We start from the raw sequence: 17,814 nt of genomic DNA on the forward strand, positions 1-17,814 counted from the left end.
CATTCACAACATAATCGAGTTTTCCATCAAGGAAGATTTATAATCCATAAAGACATTGTGTTTGCTAAAAAATGGTCCACGACCACTCACAATTAAAATTAGCATAAGGGACTTCTCATTCACATCACAATAGACTTCACATTCACAACATAGAATAGTTATTCATGAAAAACAAGAGAAGATAAGAAACAATGCAAATTATAATTACCAAAATATTTGTCATAAAACAACCAAGTTTGTCAATAAGTTTGCCCGCGATACAAACTAACTTTGCAATAATGCAAAGTATCATTCCCAAAATCGTTGCCACAGTACAAAATGAGTATCATGTGAAACCAAAACTATGCCGACACAAAGAAGGTGAACTCATTGTATCTCCAAGATCTTTTGATACATCCATGCGGCCAAATCTAGCTTCAACTGCTCCACGGCCTCATGTTTGAACCAAGGCCTAGTCAACTGCACACATAAGAGAAAATAAAATCGAATGAGTACAACTCCTTAATTGTGAAACTTAGAGATAAGACTCAAGAGAAGCATCTTACATAGCTCTTCGATCGTTTGCCGTATGCCCCCTCAATCATCCGTTTCATGTAGGCCATGACATAGAATCCACAATCTATAGCATTAGGCTGTTGCGGCACCTGCCAAAGAATCTAAGAATGAGTGAACCAATACAAATTTTCATGGTTAGTGATCACAAGGGTGCCAAGATTATTACATGTGGTTTCTCCAAGGTGTCCAAGGACTTCCTTGGCCTCTCCATAAACTCCCTCAATGAGTTGTTAGAGCAATGTGAAGCCATGATTTGCAAAGCCCTAAAAGCATAGTTGGTGTAGATGGTTTAAAAAAAAGGTCTTTTTTGTTCTAAGATAACAAAACAAGTAGCCAATATGTACCTGTAAACAGATGACAAATGAGCTGGAGACACTACCCTTGAGAGTGGATCAAGATATAGTAATCCATGAGTCTCCCATGGACAACGCACTAGCCTTTTATGGATATTGTTATACAACACAAAAAGTTGCCAATGATGTCTACAGAATGTGAAGCAACAACAACACATTAATCCATTAGGCATCCTAATAGATAGTTTGAACATCAAAGGTACTAAGTTAGTAGACCTACCCATCCACAATTGGAAAGAAGGTAAGCAAGTACTTTGCCACATCTACCTCTCCAAAGTAATTATCAAGCTTTTTTGCCTCTTCATTTCGACATGCCTTCATAAAGGCATACCAAAGGCTGTCACAAAACCAAGCTTTTTCGAAGACATGGCTTGGCATTGTGTTCTCAAACCACCTATAAATTAAGCGGTTCATTGATATCACACCTATGCAATATACATATGCATATGAAAAAGATCAAACCTATTTTAAAAAATAGACTTACATATAACACATATTCATTGTCCGTGTCGATGCTTTTTGAGACACAATTGACTCCAAAAGGCCACCATCAACCTCAACAACTTGATTCGATGTATGAGACACAAATTGAATAGCAAGACCACTCTCAAATCTACATAGTGTAAAAGACGTATGATCATACATGCAAGTAGAAAATGATTCACACATGAAAGATAAAAGACTTCTATTAAAAAGCCTTACCTCTTAATGAAATCATCACATTTCAAAGGTTGACTTAAGTTAGCATCTACAGTTGTGCTTCCATTCGCAATGACCACGGTAATGGGAGCACTTGTGTTAGATAGAGGGGAGTCACTAATAATAGTAGGAGACCCAAGCCTTGTGGATATGCCAACCTATGCAAAATTAGAGAAACATTTGATACATATCCCATTCTACACTTTATGAAAGCAACGTTTACATAAAAGAATTTATTTTTAACACACCTTCGCTTTTTTGGCCATTTGCACACGAGTTGCAAGGGGAGTTTCCATTGGCTCACCGATTTGCAATGCGCACGAGACTCGACTTCCCTCGAAGAACGTACGAGTGCTATTCTCTTTCATAGGAGCTAAAAGTGGCCCTTGATCGTCAAAGCTCACCAACTTCTCCTACAAAAGAGAATGAGCAATATAAATTTAATGACAATAAAAGAACCTCTACCACATTGTAAAAAAGAATGAGAAAAAAGCATTAAGCCTCTGTCAAGAGAGTATTACCGGAGTGACTACTTCGTCACGTACTTCATGTGATCCATCATTTAAAGGATTGGCGGCGGGTGTGGATGTCGTTGCATTATCCTTCGCTGTTAAGCGCCTCTAAATTAAGAAAACACTACTCAAAATGATGCAAACACACATGAATATAATGCACTACCAACCAAAGCAATTATTCTATACTCACATGTTTCTCATAGCCTTCAGCAATCCGCTTGTTGATGCGACTCAAGCGAACATCCTTTTCCGCAAGGTATTTTTGCATTGCACTCTCGACCTTCTCTCTGATGTAAGTATCCTTGCTTTCAAAGCACGATCTTTCATCATCACCCATTGCGTCCCAATCCTCTTCAGCCCTCTTTTTAAGTCGAGTTTCTTGAGTCCTCGTGTTTTTGTTGAGCTTCCAATCCGGATTTTCAAATCGCGCACGACATTGCTTTGTGTACAAAGCTCTTGGGGCCTCTTGAGTGCGATGACCTAGAGGACGACCACCCTTTCGCATAGGAATATCTACTTTGATATGATGCTTTTTGCGCAAATGGTCCATCATATCACCTCGCCTGAGGTATCGTACATTCAACCTGCGACACTCCTCTGTAGCAATGCACAAACGAGCGGTACGACCGTCGTCAAGCAAAACATCTTCAAACAATTGTGTTTCATCGGTGGCCATCGACCTTATGAAAAAAACACCATACATTAGTTGACTTTTCTTAAGCATGTAAAGCTCATCCACAACTCAAGTATGACTCAATGTGTAATGGAGCTTTACATGTAACTCAAATTAGGCTTTCACAGATGTGTAATGGAGCTTTATCTTGCATCTCAGCTTTTGCAAGTCAAGGGGAAGATCCTTCGAGAGCCTGCCATCGATTCCCCGTAATAACAGAACTCCTCCTCTGTTCAGCTGATCCGACAAGCAACCAATTCAGAAGCTGATCAATTCTCTAACTGTCATTAAACAAAGCTCGATTCTAATTAGAGGCTTGAATCCATTATTTAAATCGATGGACGAAATATGGCTTGCCGTGTATTTCAATAAACCTTCGAATGGTGGCGGCAGCTTGAGAATGGTGGCGGCAGCTTGAGGCTTAACCTCTTCAGATAGTTTAAAATAAAACAAAGGATTTGCATGATGCGGGCACGCACCTGGTTGGTTAGATGAGCAGCCTGCATGCGCAACCGCGTACCCCTTGAGCAGGATGAGCAGCCTGCATGCGCAACCGCGTACCCCTTGAGCAGCCACAAAAGCCTTATCTCTGCAACACGCTATTTTGACTCTTTAGACTATTCAGATAGTTGCTGCGAAACCAACGTCGGGATGGCATACTGGGAAGCGATGCATACCACTCGTAGACAAGGTGACCAGTCCGCCCAGAATGTCCGTTGCTAATCCGCAGAACTTGAAGCCTCGCTCATCCGTTCATGTGAAGCAGATGAATCGGCGGGCGCTGGAAGCAGGCGATTTTGCTTGATTTCGCTTGATTTTTGAAAAAAAAACAGTAGCGCTCGACCAGCTGGTTTTGCTTTATTTTTGAAAAAAAAAACAGTAACATCGCGCGCGCGCCATTAATCCGATTTTAATTCACTGACCCCTTCATTAATTAACTTTTAATCCACAATGGCCCCTCCTCTTTACTATCGAGAATCTAACGCCTCCACTTTATATTCGTTAAGAATCTTTAGATTCTAAATTTCAATCCAACGGCCGGGAAAACCATGGCCCTCGATCCCTCCTGGAGGTGTGGTGTCAAATAGTCCCGAGGGGGGTGAATACCATTGAGATATATCATTTAAATTGCACGTGTAGATTGCCTAGGGCAACACAGAACAACTTAAAAAAACAAGGGCAAATTATGTGTTTCTTACCTAATCGGAATGCTTGATTGCCTCTGTTTGTCCTATGCACACGTGGAACTTTCCACGTGTACATGGACCTGCATAGCAATACAGTGTGATTGTGTGATAGCGATCACGGGTCGTGAAAATGTTTTTTACCAGGCGCATGGGGTGCATCCTTTTCATGACGGGAATGGGGCATGTTGTGGGCGTAGGCGTGAGGGCCTGACAGACTGGTGGTAGGTTTGCAAAATGATTGCGCCATAATCGCCGTCGCCATGCCCGTGCGCAGTGGAATGGTTTGGCCTTTTTTAATAAATGTTTTAAAAAATACAATTGCACGTATCGCTTGCCTTTGTCTCCTCTTTCTCCTCCACTCCAACCGCGCCCATGTAAAGCCACCCCCGTGCCCACACTGTGCTTGCGCCTCCTCCTCCTCCACTGCTCTTGCACAATCCCCATAGCGCCCTGAGAAAAATAAATCTACAACGATCATGAATCATGTCATCCTTGACCACCCCAAACCCAACGCTCAGAGAAAAATAAATCTACAAGAACCCCCGCCTAGTCCATTCAATGCAACAAAGCTTCATTGGGAAGCACATGCCAACCCACTATCGAAATTCGAGGTGCAAAACATTGCTTATGTTCCGTGGGATCGCTTGACGGATTTCATATGTGGCGAATTGCAATGACACGATGCACCGACAAAACAATGACATCCAAAGTTTCTCCAGGATCATTGCTGTGTCCAACGGCGGATAGTTATTTGGTGGTAATTCTAATGTGCTAAATTTTTTGTTGCACTCCTAGGATCCTTAATGCAATGTCTTGGCATGAGAAGATTTGTTTGGAAATGCATTTGTGTGATCAATCTATCCCACGTACAAATAGTGTGCATCTCGTGTAGGTATTGGTGTGATTTTGGGCTGATTGATGCTCGAGATAACCCTTCCTCAATGAACACTAGCGTTTTTTAATTTTTGTCCTAGCTTATGTCTTGGCTCCAACACTATGCTTGTATGGCTATTTATTGGATTCTCAAATGGCAATTAAATTAGGTTTTGTGTTGGAATATGGCGGATTGTAATGGATTGTGTTGTGTTAGTGGTGTTATTCTTATTCGCTAATGGATTAGATGATTTCCTAGCAAGAGTAAATAATCGTGTTTCTATGCTTGTGTTTCAAATGATGTTTCTATGCTTGTGTTTCAAATGATGTTTATTACCTGCTACAAAATGATATTTCTATGCTTGTGTTTCAAATTGTGTTTCTATGCTTGGGTTTGGGATATGAACAACTTGACCACCAAGAGAAGAGATTGCAGAGGATAGTAGAGTGCCCTCACAAGCTACATCATAAAACCCCACCAACACAACTTTGGGGACCCTAAAGCTTCGACGGACGCTAAATACGAATATAGGCCTTTGGGCATGAAACCTGTAACTTGACAACCAAAAGACCATAATGATTGGATTGCACCTAGAGTATTGGATGGATATAAAGATCTAATCAAGGAAAATCATCATCTAGAGGATGCACAAAACTTGGTTTAAGAATGTCAAGTAAGGGACTACACACTATCCAAACTAATGTGTTGTAGTTTGACCAAGTAAGATCACCTTTAGAGAGTCTAGAGGTGATAGTGGAGAATATTAAAGAGGAATCGGATCGGTTCTCTAAGGAAACAAGGATATAAATATTAAACATGTTTCAGATAATCCTATACCAAAAGAGATCTTACAAATTCCCTTCACCTATGTGGAGCATGGTTTTGGCTGTTTGCTGGATTTTCAAATGGCAAGAGTTGGATTGTTGCAAATACAACTGCATATCTATTAGTAGTTGCAATTCTATCTTTAAGATAATCTTAGTCATTACTAAAATGTAGTAAACACTACCTTGATGCACTACCTTTATTGCCACAATTCCTTCCAAACACTAACTTCATTCTAGTCAATAAACTATAGCAAATACTAACTTCATGCAATACTTCTAGCAATTCATAGCAATTACTAACATATACCAATTCCAAGCAATTACTAACCTATATAACAATTAATGCTACATTGTAACTTGTGGCAATTACTACCTTAACTACACAACCAATTCATTTCATAGTGTTACAAATAACTAATTGCAATGAATTACTTGAATTGCTTGAATTACTAGGGGCAAAAAAACTTGAATAGCAATGTCAACAATGGAGCAATATCTACCCATGTCTCTCAAGGGGATGTGTGCCCACTAGGAACATCTTCGAAAGCCCTATCTAGTCTACCTTGCATTGTCACCCTCTTCTTCTTTGGGGGTTTGGGGAAAGAAGTCAAAGCTCGAAGCTGCTCCTTGCACTTAAATGTTTTCTTGTGGGGGGGAGATTCTATGAATGGCCGTGCACGTGCCAGCGAGTTCCCGAACAATCAAGTGGTTGTAACCTGCTAATCGAATGTGCAATCATCTGAGACTTCGATGCCTGGCATGTTGCACATATAGCTACACCTGTAGAGCTAGGTGTCGAGTGTACTGCAAATCGGCATCAAAACCTGTGGAATGAAGAATGTCTTAGTACAACACCATCATGAAAGCCATTCACCAACACAAAAGCTTGAAGATGGTTACCACATAGCAAGATGCAGTCGTGGGACGATATGCTGTATTTGTGCAACCTTGTATCAATTGGTGTTTCTTCCGATGGCATTGAACATGCAACAAAGCACATCAAAATTCTCACATTTATTGGGAAGAGCATGCCCATTGCGATTATCATACGCGCATCGCTCCCGCGTGCTAACATTTTTGGCAGAGATCGGACTGGATGAGTGGGTCAATATGATGCAAGAAGCCATGGCCTGTCAATATGATGCAAGAAGCCATGGCCTACCACCAAGAAAAGCTCAATTAACTTTGATTTTTGTAGGAAAAACACAGCCGAAGAATAGAGTGAGAAGATGACTCACGTGAGAGATCCCTCTATGAGAGGAATTGTACAAGTCCATGGAGACCATGACCACATGGGATAGATACACATCCACTAATCATCAATACCTTTGCTTGATGCTTGCAAAGGTTCCCCCTTAGCGCCCACTCGCAGAAGCAACATGCCCACTCCGTATCCGCATTCTCAACTTTGTGCCATAGGTCATTGCGGCTCTGACTCTTGACCATGGCGCCCTTGTGTTCGGCATCCAAGAACTTGATGTCACCATCAGGGATCGTCTGTGCACGTTGCACAGAGCTAGCAACAATATCAAGAATGTTGAAATTTTTCTTGAAGCCGGTCTCTTTCAACATGTCTTGATACCAGTAGTAAGAATGGCATGGGCCAAGCAACTTTTGCAATAACCAGTCAACCCGCTGACCATATATTGTCTTGCGGCCAGTCAAAAATCATGATTTCAGAATGCCATGGTACAACTCAATGCTGCCATTTGTTTCTTGATTCGAGTGGGGCATATTGCGAGTTGCCTGGACCCACATCCCTTTTAGAAGAGAAACTAATAGGTTGAGAGGAATTATGGTGAGAAGGGTGGTGCGAATAAGAGTATTGTGGAACTATAGATTCTTACCTATTGTGCCCATCCATTGGTCCTTGAAGTACTTGATGAATTCTTGCTCTTCCTTGTATTTGTGCATAAAATCATGCACAAGCTAAAGGGCCTCATGTTCCGTGTTTGTTTGACTGTCGCTTGTGTGGCTTTGCATGTTTATTATTTGCCCCAGAGCTCTGAGCATGTCCACATGTTTGGAAACATCCGAAACCTTCTTGATCAAGTTCTTCAACCAAGATCGGTAAACGTGCCAAATGCAAAGGTACACTTGCATGTCAAACACCTCCCTAGTAGCAACATTCGCACGAAAGATGAAATGCAATGAAATTGATGACATGGGAGCATGCCAAACACAATCCATTCCACTACAAGTGCTAAATTTTGGGAACACTTACTTGATGGCTTGTATCTCTGCTTGGGCATTGTCCACCATGAACGTGTTGGGCTACCATGATTTTTTAGCCTTTGTAAACTCGATCCCTGAAGGCAGTCAACCAATTATTTATGTCAGCCATGAAAGAGGAGGACGTCACGATCCATGCAACTGGAACTCCATTCTCATAAAAGCATCAAACACCAATATGGTATACGAGTGGAATTACACAAGGACAATTCTTATCATTAATGTTAACATTGGAATCAATGCACACCAGTCAAGAGCTTTGAGGTACTAACAACCAACCTTGTATTTGTTAGTGCCGAACGTGGCATCCATAGCTAGAAGCCCATCCTCACCACCATGAGTTTTGACCATGTGTAGCTCCCACTCCATTTGCACACCCAAGACAAATGGATGCCCTTTCGCCTCATCAAACAACTGGTAAATGAAGGTTTGACTTTTTTTCGCCAACACCCAATTGTGCACACTCCGTGCATCATCCTGATCTGTTTGCAAGGTAATGGACTCTAGCTTGCTTGCAATATTAAGAATATCTCGCAGTGTGAGAAATGTGTCCCTTGTGGTTTGCAGGGTACCCTCCTTTGCGCTTCCCTGGACAGTGTGTATGTGATGCTGCAACACTTGCTACAGGGTGAACCCCTTGTGCAGCATGTCACAAATCCACGATTGCATTGACAATGACAAACATAGTGCAAAGACCATCCCTGGCGGCTGACTGTCCCGAGTACAAGGATCCATGGCACACATTACCCTTTGAATCCACATGCTCGTACTGTATGTAGTTCAAACGGCAAATGGAGGGCCAAGGGTACAACTGAGAAGCCACAAAGTCACACTGGCATCCCACGGCATAAGTTTGGCAGTCCACCCTTTATTTCCCATCACTCATATGGCGCACACACAAGAGACGACTGTACCTCCACGTGGTGGTGTCTCCCACCTTCGAGTACGGCGGGAAGCCAATGTGCTCCCCCCTTCCAAGACAGCATAACTGGTTATGCGCCTTCGTCTAGCCACACCCCTTCCAAGTAGACCTTCCAAGACAACGTCACAAACGAGCTGCCTCCTCAGACAAGGAAGAAGAGAAGTCCAACAATATAGATGGCGTGGCGGTAGCCATGGCCGAGTACTGATGGTGGAGCTTGCGCATGCAACACCAAGCCCCAGTCCTCCTGCGAGTACACTTGCACACTCAATTCAAGTTTGAACGTGGGCCCTTAATCATTAACTGGACCTGCCATATTGGGGTCCCATGCCCATGAGATCACCCCATGTTGCCAATGAAACCCCACGCCTTTTTCACCATGCGCCATCGATTTTTCTCATGCCTGCTGCCCCCAAGCTCTACTCGCCAACGTTAGACCTTTGATTTGCCACGTGTGCATAAGACAATTGGAGGCACTTGCCATCTATCATCACAAGCTGCTGCCACCCAATTCCACATGGTCTAGTAACGCCCATCATACTAGTCGTTCCCTTGGAAGTGCTCGCAGTACATCTCCGGATCTACATACAGATCAACCTTACTTCACATCACCAGTGTCTAATAACAAGATGTAGGCTTAACTAATGCTGCTAAATCCTTGGTTCCTTGTAGGTGCACTACTAGCCAACAATCTTGGCCACGCCCTGCACACACTTTGGTTGGAATTAAGACCGATTAAGGTCTTGCCATGTGGCAAACCCCCAATCGTCATGCATGTAACGACATGCAACCCTATGTAATGACCAACTCATGCAATAATCATTCATCAGTGTGTGTCTCTCTCTCTTGCTCGTGCATCATTCCCTGCGTATCTCTCAGAGGGCTCTAGGTAGATTTCGAGGTGCCAGTATACGTGGACCCCGGTAGCCAGTCATCTGGCTTTGGGACTTAGAAATTTTTCTAAGTCCCAGTGCCATGTCCAAACATTGGTCCGTGCAAAATGTTATGAACATATGTAAAGACACATGTCTAGACATGACGTGTATAGATGTGTGGGAGGTGGGATTCGAACCCAATACCTCCCGCATGCCAAGCATGTGCCTTACCAACTCCACGATGACTACCGGCTGCGGGCCCCCCGTCAAATGGGGTGCCACGTATACTGGCACCCCGACATCTACCTAGCGCCCTCTCTCTCTCAGAGAGGCTATGGCGTTACTACCTGCCTCTGTCTTTGTGTATGAGTTAGAGGGGTCTCATCAAAACCCTTCACTTTGCTCCTTCTCTTTTCTTGCCTTCGCCCTGCGCCTACCACGGCTGTATTACTATCGCTTACCAGCCTTATTGCTGCGCTTGTTCAAGCGCTTGCTTATGCACTTGCTCGGCTGTCGTTGCGTTTGTTCCAGCGCTTGCTGCCGCGCTTACCACACCCAGCTCTATGCTTGGTTGTTGTGTGCCCGCCTGATGCTTTTGGCGTGTGCCTATGCTTCCGTGGGCCAAGCCTTGCGCACATGCACCTTGTGAATCGGCAACCAGCTCTTGTGACCGCCTTCTTTTGACCCACGGCTGTGTGCCAGCCACCCCGTGCGCCGGCGGCGGGCTCTCACGGCTGCCTACTTTTCTTCAAGGCTAGGCCTACGCCGCTTTTGGCTGCCTGCAGTGCCAAGGCCTGCCGATTGCTATTTTGGCTTTTTTATTATTATTTTAATTAAAAACGCTACGTTGGTCTAACCTAGTGATTCACACTAACTCACTCTTAGCAACTTAAACAAATTAATATTAATAATAAAAACATTAACCCTAAGAATTAATATTAATTTCTAATAACAAAACTAATACTAAGTACTAACACTAAAATTAATTTTATAATTAACACTAATTACTAACACCAATCATAAACTTAAAAACACCAACAAATTGTGACGTGCCTGTACGGGTGAGATTAGGCCAGAATGAGTCTCACACTTCCTTATATTATCACCGAATTAGTTACGTAAGGACAAGGTGGCAGGACGTTCCACACACACACGACCCATAAACCACACCTCCCCCTTTAGGGAAAACACGACGTTCCACACACACACGACCCATATACCACACCTCCCCCTTTAGGGAAAAAAGATGGACAACTTTTTTAGACGGAGCATGACATGACTTGGGGACCGTAGGGACTTAGGGACGGAACGACGGCAACATGACTAAGGCCAAGTTCCAATGCCTCATATATGGGAGGAACGCCCGTTACATCAAAAGACACATGGACACGATATCATTTGCGACAAGATGGCATCATCCTGAATACTAGACATATGGAGCATTGGGGAGCTAATCCCAACACGCAGACATATGGAGCATTGGGAAGCTAATCCCAACACGCATGCTCGCTCGAGGCATAGCCGAGGGCTTCGACACATGAGGGTTGTTTTGAAACCAAACGACAAAATACTGACTATGCTTTTGTGACCTCCATCCAAGGGGTTCAGTGTAGATCTATAACCTTTATTTAATGACGGAAATTGCATTGTCCATGACAATGCGGGTAGAAGTTCTGGGCTGGCTACCGTCACATACATGAGTAAATATGACCAAAACATCACCACTGAAGACCATATGCCATGTTTGACTGCATTTGATTAAATTCGGCCAATCCGCAAGAGTAAAGCATACCACACCATCCAATTAAACCAGAAAAAAGACGAGAGAGTGAGCTTGCATGATGCTTGCATCTGATCCACACCCCACATAAATGGAGGGTATCCTGTAGTAGCAGTATTGGGGCTGTTTGGGAATTGTATACCAAGGGTGGATGTTGATTTGAGGTAATTGTATCCACATCTCTCTGAGAGGCTGTTTTCAGATTTCAGATGCATGAGTGCAGCATTGAATGATGGCGGAGGAGATCTAACGATTCACAACATTCTTGAGCCGTGGTCACCTAAGAAGATTCCGCTGTGGTCAGCAATGTTCATTCTTTTAATGAGAGTAGGGATGGCTGATGGGTTGTTGGACCAATGATGCTGAGAGCCTGACTTTGACTTGGACATGTAGCATAACTGTGGTAGAACAGAGACGACATCTTCTTGATGCGGTGTGCGGAGGCGATCTTCTTGGACACTCGAGAACCTTGCTGCTGGTGGTGCTACGACAAAGAGACAAATCAGGCCTTTCTTGTGTAACAGTAGGATCTTGGTGATGCTCTCTGCACTTGGTTGTGACCTCATAAAGAATTCTATGAGCATCTCAACCTGGGTTGCATTTTGAGGAACATGGCACTATTTGCATGTGTGTGTGGAGGAGGTCATTGTATGCGATCCATGATGCACGTAGGCTCCAAAATAGAAGGCATCATGAGCATGAACGATAGATGGGTATGATTAGACTGACCCTTCGGGACACAAGAAAACACACACACACACACACACACACATGACCCCTACACCACAAAATGATGAAAAAGGATTAAAATCTATGTGGCAAAGAACACCAACATACAACAGAAAATAACCCATGACCTTATCCTACTACAAAATCAACCAAAAACAAAACAAATGCACCCAAATCTCTACTCCAACTGGTTATTTTTTATTATAAAAGAGTGATTTTCATTAGATATAAATTTTATATATAGAAAGATGCATATTGGATATTTTTTTATTATAAAAGTGTGATTTTCATTAGAATTAAATTCTATGCATAGAAAGATGCATATTGGAAATAATTTATTTATAAAAGTGTTACCTTCATCAATATTGATTCTTATGCATAAAAGAAAATTTTTTATTATAAAAGTGTTACTTTCACCAATATTAATTTTTATGCATAAAATGATGTATAAAATAATTTTTTTAATTATAAAAGTGTTACTTTCATCAATATTGATTTTTATGCATAAAATGATGCATAAAAGAATTTTTTTTTATAAAAGTGTTACTTTCACCAATATTGATTTTTATGCATAAAATGATGCATAAAAGAATTTTTTTAATTATAAAAGTGTTACTTTCATCAAAATTAATTCTTTTTACATAAATAGATGCATAAAAGGATTTTCTTTTATATAAAAGTATTATTTTCATAGAGGTTGGATTTTATGCATAAATAGATGCATACAGAATTTTTATATCAAAATAAGAGTTCTCTTTAATCCTATGTTTAAATCCCATGAATATTGATAAATGAATAATTAAATACTCTGTGAGAGAAAATTCTACCGTTTCATATTCTCTAGGATGGTAATGAGAAAATTTAGAAAAACTATCGAAGTCAAAATTCTCTAGGATAGTAATGAGAAAATTTAGAAAAACTATTGAAGTCAAAATTTTAGATAAATTTATTCCTCATAGAAATTCATGATTAGTTTTAAATTCAGTTAAGCAAAATACTCAATGAATAAATTTCAGTAAAGTAGTAATTGAAATATTACCCTTCGAGAAAGTTAGTTCAGGGAGAACTTTTTCAAACTCAAACCCTGAATCAGACTATGACCAAGACTTAATCTCCTTCAGAAAAGATGATGTGATTGAAATATTACCCTTCGAGAAAGTTAGTTCAGGGAGAACTTTTTCAAACTCAAACCCTGAATCAGACTATGACCAAGACTTAATCTCCTTCAGAAAAGATGATGTGATCAGTTCAGGAAAATTTCACTCAAATCACCCACCATGATTCTGATATGAGGATCAAGGTTTACAGAATTCAGAAAATTCTGTTGAAATTTTAGACCTATGATCTAGAAGTATTGGGATACGGATTTAAGATATACCCATTGTATTCAAAAGAAAATCAAAACTAAAAACTTGCATAGAAACCCTGTTTTCTTAAAGGACTGTCTTACACCAGAATGCTGGAGGGAGCATTTGGTATATGTGTTTTTCTAAGGGAAGTTCGGTTGCAAACAGCTGGCGGGGAGTGTTCAAAGGACAGCTCACGTGGTAAAAACCTGTCCAGGTCTTGACCAACCTAGGTATGGTGAAAAATGGTGTACTTTCGGTACGATGGGCGAGGGCCGACGAAGTGGTTACATGAGCCTTCACAACATTGTAGACCATTGTGAGATCCCTGTTCCCACCGCGCAATGGATTCGGGGTGCTAGCAGCGGAAGTAACACTTCATGCGCGGGCAAGGTCCCACACTCGGGGCCTCGTCCACGGATATCCGGACAAGAGATTAATCCGTCGGTTTTTCCAAAACCGAACCAGGAAAAACTTCTTTTACTCGGAAAGCACAGACGATTCCACCAGGATAACTTTTTACTCTAACGTAGTCAAGACCATTATTGATCAAGCTGATCCGACTGCACCTATAAAGATACTCGGTCAGATCAAGGAAGAAACTTGCACTTGGATCATTGGGATCTACGCTTTTTTCTCCATCAAGAGGCACAGCCGTTGATTCCTATCCATAGAACAATTACTATCCGGGATTTACTTTATCTATCATAATAGCAGAATTTGAGTCTTGATTTACGGATCCATCAGTCCAGCCTCAGTCCCATGGGTTAGCCAACCGCCCAATCACTGTAGTGATGGGATCCAATTATGAATTAGGTTAGGTTTTGTCCCAGGTACTGGGGAAAAGATTTCCCAGGCCCACTAGCTGGAAGTTCATGCAAACATAAAATTAGTCACACCACTTACACACCCAATATGAAATTTCCTTTTTCTTAACTTTAAAACAATCCTTTAATGAAACCATTATGTCACTGATGAGAATCCTCGAATTCTCTGGTTGAATCCATATTTCCAATCATTCATTCATCGGTGTACTTATGGCATCATTGGCAACCAAAACGCTCACCACCTGTTCACTTGGGGGCCTTTTCGATAGTTCCTAGCTCATAGTACCCAACAATATTTCCACATAAAAAAATCAAGATGGAATTCTCGTTGAAGATTAGTAAGATCAATCAACAGATCCATATAAGAGAGCCATGGACTCATCCGTTGAGGACCAGCAAGGTCAATCAACCAAATCCATGCCCGGTTTCAGAAAACAACTCTTGCTCCTTGTTCCAATATCTTCCACAATGCACGTGTGGGTATCTTCGGCGACCCAGAGCCCGAGCACCGTATGGTCAGCACCCTCTTAAAATTTACTTAAAAAATCAACAACAATTAAATAGAGATTGCTCTGATACCACTGTTAAAACCCTAAGATCTCTCTAGATAATTGTTATGCATAAACATGCATAAATCAGGCATAACTCAACCACCCAACCACCCCTGAGCCCAAGGTATGCACACATGAATCATAAATGAAATACATTATACCTCTACCTTGATGTCCCATACCATCAAGAGGTATAACACAATCCAATAGCATGTAGCCATAGTGTGAAATGGTAGATGAGTAGATATGGATCTCTATACAAGAGACCATAGCATAAGCCTCAAGCTTCCTAGCCTCCAAGCCCCCTTGAGTGTGCCCCATGCCCCTATTATATAGGAGGGCCCTCAAGTGACTCTTGACTTTCCATTCCTCATGTGTGATCCTTGGATGCCTGACCCTAACCTTAAACCTTAAGGTTAGTCCTAACCCATGCTCCACTAGAGCTTGTTCCCATGCTCCCATGCTCACAAGCCTAATGTGGGTTAGCCTCCTAGTATATGCACACATAATGTGTATATAACATAGCACACATAATGTACATATAACATAAGAGGTGTATGAGATGTGACAAGATGTGATAAGATGCGTATGGAAAGTGATAGGATGTTATAAGAGGTGTATGAGATGTGATAAGATGTGTATGAGATGTGATGGGATATGATAAGAGGTGTATGAGATGTGATAAGATGTGCTAAGATGAGTTAGGATGTGATAAGATGTGTATGGGATGAAGTAAAGAGTGTATCTGATGGGATAAGATGTATATGGGTTGTGATAGGGCGAGAATGGATGTGATGTGGATGTATGAATGTAGATATGGATGTGAATGTGAATGTGGATGTGGATGTGGACGTATGGATGTAGATACGGATGTGGATGTATGTATGGATATATGAATGAGGATGGAAAAATGGATGTATGCATGTAGATGTGGATGTATGGATGTGAATGTGAATGTGGATGTGGATGTGAATGTATGGATGAGATGTGAAAATGGATGTATGCATGTAGATGTGGATGTATGGATGTAAATGTGGATGTGGATGTATGGATGTGTATGTAAGAATGCGGATATGGGATTGGATGTATGATGTGGATGTACGAACATGGATATGTATGTAGAATAATGAATGTGAATGTGTATATGAAATAATGTGTCGTCGATATGAGTAAATGGATGAGAATGAGTATACATTGAATGGAATGTGGAATAAGTAATGTGGACTGAGGAGGGATAATGTGAAAAGACGAGAGTTCGATATAGAAACTGTATTTTGTGACTGTTTGTAAATGACTGTTTTATGTTAAGAATGCTGGGAAAGCATTTTGACCGTCTTATGGATTAAAGTCATGGAGATCTAACTGATAAAGTTGCAACGGCTGACGGTGAGTCAATGGAGGACGTCTCGCGTAGCAAGGTCGACCGAGGTCTTGGCCAGCCTCGGTTTGATTTAAATGGTGAGCCTCCGGTATGGTGGATGAGGGACCAAGGAAGCGGCCTATGAGTGAAGCGCTAGGTCACCTGCGAAGGATCCTAGACAATTCAATGGACGAATCGACGTTGCGGGGAAATTCCGTGAGTTAATGCTATTTTTCTCTATTTTTTATGGTTAAAATCAAGCATTAATGGAATTTTTTGCAAAAATACCATAGATTTTATGGTGGATATTTTTTTAGAATGGATTCCCTGAATTTCTAGAATTTTTAGAAATTTTTTCCTAATTTTTTAGGAATGTTTTGAGCATTTTTATGATTAAAAATGTATTTTTATACATTTTTGCGGGTTTTTTTTCGCGGGAATGCGATCAAATTTCTGTCAATTTCTACTGAAATTCAGTAGGGGACAGCGTGTTGATGCATGAGATGCTCTCCCGTGTGCATGGGACTCTCTCCGCCTCTCAAATTTGATTTTTCTTTCTCTTTTCCGAGTGAAAATTCTCTTAAAAATGATTTTTTTAACATTAATCATAATTAATGTTAATTATGATTAAGGGTTTAATTAAAAAAAAGCTTAATTAAAGATTAAGCTAATCTCTCTCTGATTAACAGAGAGAGAGAGAGAGAGAGAAGAGATTGAAGAAGAGATGGAATTGGAGAGAAAAGGGAGGAGAGAGGGGAGAAGAGAGCCTCTCTCACTTCTCCATGCGCAGGCGATGGGAGGGGGGGGGCTGCGCACAGCAGCCGGCGGAAAAAAACGCCCCCCCCCCTAAAAAATCAAATCCATGTAATAAGCTAATAAAAAGCTTATTTTTTTCATTTTTTTAAAAATGAGTTTTTTATTTCAAAAAAAACTTTTGAAATTTTTTCAGAAAAAAAGCTTAGAAAAAGCCTGAAAAATTCAAAAAAATTTGGGATTTGAGGGAAAAAATCCCTGAAAATTTTCTGAAAATTTCTTAATGAAAATTTTTGGCTTTTCATCTTCCGGAAAACCTTTGGCTTTCCGTTTTCCCGAAACCTTTTGGCTTTCCAAATTCCGGAAAAACTTTTGACCTTCCGTATTCTGGAAAAACTTTTGACCTTCCGTATTCCGGAAACCTTTGACCTTTCACATTCCGAATTTTTTTTATCTTTTCATTTTCCCAAAACTTTTGGCTTTCCGTATTCCGGGAAAACCGTTGGAATTCCGAAATTTTTTGACCGTTCGTATTCTAAATGCGTTTGGGGTAATTTAAAAATTTTAAAAAATTCTTAAAAATTAGTGGAAAATTAGACAAAGGTTATTTTAAATTTCGGAAAAATGTGGGGTTGGTGTTTGGCATGTGGTGTGTCCATTCGGGCGCCCGTGACCATTCAAATTCCTTTAAAATTATATTTTTTAACACAAAAAATTAGAAAAATCCATTAAAATTGAAAATTTTCATTGGATTTG

General features: G+C 41.1%; 1 long non-coding RNA gene across 1 annotated transcript; it reads right to left on the reverse strand.

The window, feature by feature from the left end:
* Positions 1–215: 215 nt before the first annotated feature.
* LOC147603037 (uncharacterized) lies at positions 216–893 on the reverse strand. Its single transcript, XR_015265685.1, has 3 exons — positions 722–893; positions 546–644; positions 216–459 (listed from the first exon to the last, which is right to left on the reverse strand). It is a non-coding gene; the product is annotated as an uncharacterized LOC147603037 (long non-coding RNA).
* Positions 894–17,814: the final 16,921 nt, after the last annotated feature.

Source organism: Cibotium barometz, chromosome 65 (genome assembly GCF_041138505.1).
Source record: "Cibotium barometz isolate CiBa-2024 chromosome 65, ASM4113850v1, whole genome shotgun sequence".
NCBI lineage: Eukaryota > Viridiplantae > Streptophyta > Polypodiopsida > Cyatheales > Cibotiaceae > Cibotium > Cibotium barometz.